Below are 5,970 nucleotides of genomic sequence, written 5' to 3' on the forward strand. Positions count from 1 at the left end.
CTCATAGGTCTAACAGGAGAACAGGAGAAACCTAATGGAGGACCAGGGGGAGGGGAAGGGGGAAAGAGAGTTGGGGAGAGAGAGGGATGCAAAACCTGAGAGACTATTGAATACTGAAAACAAACCAAGGGTTGAAGGGGGAGGGAGAGGGGGAAAAGAGGTGGTAATAATGGAGGAGATCACTTGTGGGGAAGAGCACTGGGTATTATATGGAAACCAAATTGACAATAATCTATTTAAAAAAAATATTCTTTCCATAAATGCCACCATAAAATTGAAGCTATTTATTTTTAAATGTTTATTTATTTTTGAGAAAGAGAGAGAGTCAGTGGGGGAGGAGCAGAGACAGAGGGAGACACAGAATCTGAAGCAGGCTCCATCCAGGCTCTGAGCTGTCAGCACAGAGCCTGACGCGGGGCTCGAACCCACGAACCGCGAGATCATGACCTGAGCTGAAGTCGGATGCTTAACCGACTGAGCCACCCAGGAATCCCTATTTATTTATTTTTTTTAGAACTAGCATCCTTCTAGCAAGACAAGCCTGGAGAGAGCAAGTAGGCAGGAGACTGGTACAGACACCCGGCCCTGCCTTCACTGAGGTTACTACTACACCATTTCCAGGACCTCGAAGTAGTTTCAACAAACGCAGCACAATAATCTTGCAGCTGCCTCCTACTCCTGCCTTTCATTAAAGCACATAATTTCACACACCTCCCCCGCCAACCCCGATAACTGAGACTCATCCTGTGTTCCAAACTAATGCTGCTGAGACATTGCTGCCTCCCCTCCTCAGGTATTTGAAAAGTAATGATGTCTAATACTCATGAGTGGGTGGGGGAAATTACAGGATAAAGACCAGTCTAAAAACATAGTTTTCTGCTTCCAAAAACTGGGTAAGAAATGTTGAGGTAACATAAAAATAATGGATATAGAAGGGCGCCTGGGTAGCTCAGTCAGTTAAGTGTCTGACTCTTGATTTTGGCTCAGGTCATGATCTCACAGTTTGCGAGTTGAACCCTGTGTAGGGCTCTGCGCTGACAGTACGGAGGCTGCTTAGGATTCTCTCCCTTCCTCTCTCTCTACCCCTCCCCCACTCGTTCTCTCTCACTCTCTCTCTCAAAAAAATAAACTTAAAAAATATATGGGATGCAGAGCCAGGGTTCCTTTGATCAAAAGATTACCCTTAATTATTAGTTTTTCAAATGCTACCCTCAACCACTCAGATGTTTTTCTAGTCCAAATCCCTACTGCATTGCTTTGAACAACTCTTAACCTAATTCTGTAGGAATCTAACTCTCTAGAACATAGGCTGACTGTATTTGAGGACAGAAAAAAGAGAGGTTAGCCATGTTTCTGATAAATCAAAAAGGAATTGTTCTTAACGGAAATGAAATCCAGAGCTCAGTTCTTGGGAGTCTTAATGAAATAGTCTTTCCCCCATATCAAGCTCAATATTAAAAGTTCAAACATGAACCTAAAAGTACCTTGTTTTCCACCATCTGTTGCTTTCCCTAAAGCTTTACAGTAGCTTTTCCATTTGTATTTGTAACCTATGGGCACCTTTCTGCCAGGAGCAAATGCTATCACTTCCAGGTGTTCTGCAGGCATCATGACCCTGTCATTCTCCAACTTTCCATCTCCCGGCAGCCCCCGCTGGTCACTTGGTACATGGCAGCAAACCCCAGCAGGCAGACCCCGAGTCACAGGGGAGAGACCTAGGTCTGTAATGAGATGAATGTTTGCCAGGGGCATGCTGCTTGTTCCGGCCTGCACCGCATCACTGATGGGCGCAACACCCACTCATGACACCTCCTTCCTAACTGTGGTTACTTATCCCCGAAGGATAATAGCTTTTGTCAACACAAACTACTTCCACCAAATCCCACAAGTCTGAAGTCAAGAAACCTGGGACAGTAGTCCCACCTCTGCTACGTATTGACAGCCTGATATTGACCAAGTCATTCCAATTTTCTGGACCTCAGGTTCCTTATCCATAAAGATAAGGATAACTGCTGCTCTCAAGGGGCTTTGAGTGAGACTAAAGGAAATTATGGTTAAGCACTCTTGCCAGAGTGAGTTGAACGGAGCAGACTTTAACTAACCAAGACTGGCACAGACCTCAGGCCCCTGAAAGTGATACTACCTTGCTGAGGTATGTGCAGAAGTAAAAGCTGGGAATAAAGTAAAATGAGGGGCACCTGGGTGGCTCAGTCGGTTAAGCATCCAACTTCGGCTCAGGCCATGATCTCGCGATCTATGCAATCTATGATTTTGAGCCCTGCTTCGAGCTCTGTGCTCACAGCTCAAGAGCCTAGAGCCTGCTTTGGATTCTGTGTCTCCCCCTCTCTCTCTCTGCCCCTCCCTCATGCTCTATGTCTCTCTCTCTCTCTCTCAAAAATAAATTAACATTAAAAAATAATAATTAAAAAAGTGATTTAAAGAAATAAAGTAAAATGAGGGCAGGGGTAAAGAGAAAAGGTCAAATTAGTAGTGGAAAGAGAAATACAATCAAATATGTGTATTGGGGGTGTGGGGAGTTGATGATAAGATCAGCTCTAGAAATATACAAAATATTAAGTGGTATTCTACAACCCAAATGCCTTAGTCAAGTGGCTCATGTTTACATTTTTATAAAGTACATTTTTTTCAATATTTGTAGCCAAATTTCAGTGTAAGAGTATTATTATTAAGTAATACTTGCAGTCTTATTTCTCCATGTAAACATCCTCTCCCACCAGATTTCATTCCAAGGATGTTCAAGAGACCTGTTGGTTCAAATATTTGTGTGTTCTCTGTTCTCTGAGCACCAGGCCCACGGAAACGAAGGCACGGCTGAATTTAGATGTACCAGTCATTACTTAAAATGAAATGTGCCCCTTAACTTTCAACCAACCGTAGAAGGCAAAAGAGGAAGAGACTGGAAGATCTGCCCAAACACTATCAGCGGTTACCTCTGAGCAATGGAATAAAGGATGACATTTTCTGCCACATTATACTCTGGACAATGGTCATTCTGTACAATGACCAAATTTTCTACAATGATCCATTGGGCTTGGTTTAAACAGGAACACAAAACAATGAGTACTACCCTTTGTACATGGGAACTTTCATTTGCTAACAGATGGGCCCAGAAGTTACTACTATGAGATATTTTGCTTATGCCCTTGTGGTGGAAAATGTCTAATCATCTTTATTTTAAAACAGGCTTTGAACACAGGCATGACCTTCGGAAATAATCTACTGCAATATCCGCTTGTTTTAGATGCAAAAACTAAGAGGGTTGAAATGATTTGTTTAAGATTACACAAATAGCAACAGCTTCGTGACTAAAACCTCAGTGTCCTGACTTCCAACTCAGAGATCCTTCCATTACACCAGATGTTTAAATTAACACTTCTCGAAAGTCCACCAACATGGGGATTAGGGAGGGCACTTGTGATGAGCCCGGGGTGATGTATGGAAGTGTGGAATCACTGTATTGAACACCTGAAGCTAATATAACACTGTATGTTAACGGACTAGGATTAAACAGAAAAACTTAAAAGAAAGTCCACCACATTTGAGGGGCATCTATGCTGTGTTGAGATGCTACTGGAATACATCGATGCATAAAACCTAGTCCCTGTCCTCAGGGGAGAGAGTTCTAAAACAAAGTACAAACTGTACTCATTATAGAAATCTGTAGCAGCTACTGGTGAAAGATGCCATTTGATTTTTTTTTTCTCCAAAAGTCTACATTCAGTCGGTCAACATTCTGGTACCAGTCACAAGCTGTAAATCCTCCATAATTTGGAAGGGAGGCAGTAGGGGAAGAGGGTTATAATAAGTTAGCAAACAACCAATTATCCTTTAACTTTACTTTTTCAGAGTAACTGTGAACTTTACTTCTATTAGGCATTCCTGCCGCCCTTCTCTAGTCAGGCAGCACCCATCCCTTTGAAAGGAGGAGAAATACACTTACTTTTTTCTTTCTTTTTTAATTTGTAGTGGTTCTAAGAACCTGTGAGTGATATAGCTCCATTTGAGAGCTACATGAAACTGCTGATATTCACCTCTTTCTCCTTCCCTGGCATTCAGATTTTTTCTGTCTCCTTAGACTTTTAGGGCCAGATCTGCCATCGTCCTAAAAACAGTGGCATGGCTCTGAAAACACCCGCGCTGGCTTCCAGGACCCCTACCAAGGAAGGGGCTCCGCCACCCTGTGCCTCAAACGTCCAGGAGAGAGAGGAGTTCGTCACTCCCTCCAACTCCTGTTTATTCTTGCCGTCAAGCCACCTCAACCAAGGGAAAGTCCTCCTTTCAGCTGACAGATCTGTGACTCCCAGAGGGGCACATTCTGAGAAAGGAACAGCTGAGAGGGACCCTGGGGAGTAAGTGACGGAGGGAGCTCCAGGGGCGGACGAGCGAGCGCCAGATTCTCTCCCAAAGACGGAATCCGGAGAGTAAAGAACTGGCCTTCCTGCACTCAAATTAGAACACCGCATCACTGAAAAACGTTACGGTTCGCAGCAGCAGAATTCAAAAATAAAACCACTCACCTGCAAAGAGGCCACCAGCAGCAGCCGCAGTCGGTCCTCAGAGGAGCCAAGCAGCCAGCTCCTCCTACAACTCATCCCCGCCGCCGGCATCGACGCTCTTTTCTAGCTCTGGAGCCAGAAGGGGCAGGTCCTAGCGCTCTGCCTATTGGAGGGTCGAGCTGTCATTCATTTAAGGCCTCGCCCCACTCCCGGGATCAGGTCCGGGTCTTTTCCGTTTTCCAAAGCACGGGAGGTAGAGGGCGAGGCTTTGATTGGCTCTCTGCGGAGACGAGCATATTCTCAGACCAGTAAGAAGCTGATTTCGACGCCGGTGGGCGGGTCTGGGCCTGGGGAAGTAGAAAAAAAACAAAGCCGGAGCATCGCCTAGGCAAAAGAAAAACCCTTAGACTTGGGTAGAGTTTAAATCGTTGAGGTGCTGGAAAGCGTTTCGGGTTTCAAATGAAATATCCGCCAGTGTAGAGAAGTGTCCGCGGAATTCTGGAAGTGATGAGGTGATGCCTTATTTTACTTACGGGAAATTTCATCCTCGGGATGAAGGTGGGAGTCCTCGCAGACGAAAAGCGCCTGCTTTCCTCAGTGGTTGTCAGACTTACATCGTGATTAAAGCAAAAGCCTTTAATGTGCCCGGCTTATGGCCAGTAACTCTTAGTACGTTAATAGGGACCCTCCGTAGGCACTTCCCCGACAGTATTTTGGTTGGGGAAGAAAAGTGATAAACGGAATGCATGAAAAGCTTCTAGAACAGTTGAAGGGTGGATGGAGTGGAAAGAGGAGGAGAATTGTAGATTGGGAGGCCACAGTTACTGAACAAGAGAAACCCATGAAAATATCCAAAGCTCGGCACGAGGCCCTTTAAGCACCGAAGTAGGTTTGAACTAGCGCACAAAACTTTGAAGCAAGTGTCAGAACTTTGGGGTGGTGGAGAAAGATAAGGAATGGTGGGTTTGCCTGACCAGCTGGGGAATTGCCCTTCTTGATTTCTAGAAGCTGCCCTACCTACTGTTTAGAGTCCTCTTTTGACTTTTTCCTGTTTCATCCTCATAACAAGTTCAATAGGTCTGTGACCTCCAGGCATAAACGTAAGCTCAAATTAAACATAATTTTGAAAAGATCATCTTTCCATATTTTAAACTCTGTGCCACACTATGTATTGAACTCATTACCACTCAAGCGTTTGTAGTTAGCTCTAAATATCATTTATCTGTCTTTGAATGTATCCGTTCCTCCTGGGATCTCAAAGACAAGAGCTTTCTTTCTGGGAGAGCACAAATCTGAAGCCTGACAGGTCCCAACAGGTAGGTGATAGGTCCCACCGAGCGATAGTTAGAATTTACCTTGCATAAGATTGACCATAATCAGGTCGAGCAACTGGAGGAGTTAGCTTCCAGTCTTGACTCCTAGGAATGCAGCTTCTAAATCCTATACTCTTACT

At 44.5% G+C, this 5,970-nt stretch overlaps 1 protein-coding gene across 1 annotated transcript in view; it reads right to left on the reverse strand.

Annotated features, from left to right (window-relative positions):
- BPGM (bisphosphoglycerate mutase) overlaps window positions 1-4,640 on the reverse strand; it is a 27,560-nt gene extending 22,920 nt beyond the window's left edge. The window contains exon 1 of the mRNA XM_029923125.1: window positions 4,539-4,640. The gene's annotated coding sequence lies outside the window, so the exon portion shown is untranslated. The remainder of the gene's footprint in view (window positions 1-4,538) is intronic.
- Between the last annotated feature and the right edge of the window lie 1,330 nt (window positions 4,641-5,970).

Source organism: Suricata suricatta, chromosome 2 (assembly GCF_006229205.1).
Source record: "Suricata suricatta isolate VVHF042 chromosome 2, meerkat_22Aug2017_6uvM2_HiC, whole genome shotgun sequence".
NCBI classification, from domain to species: Eukaryota; Metazoa; Chordata; class Mammalia; order Carnivora; family Herpestidae; genus Suricata; species Suricata suricatta.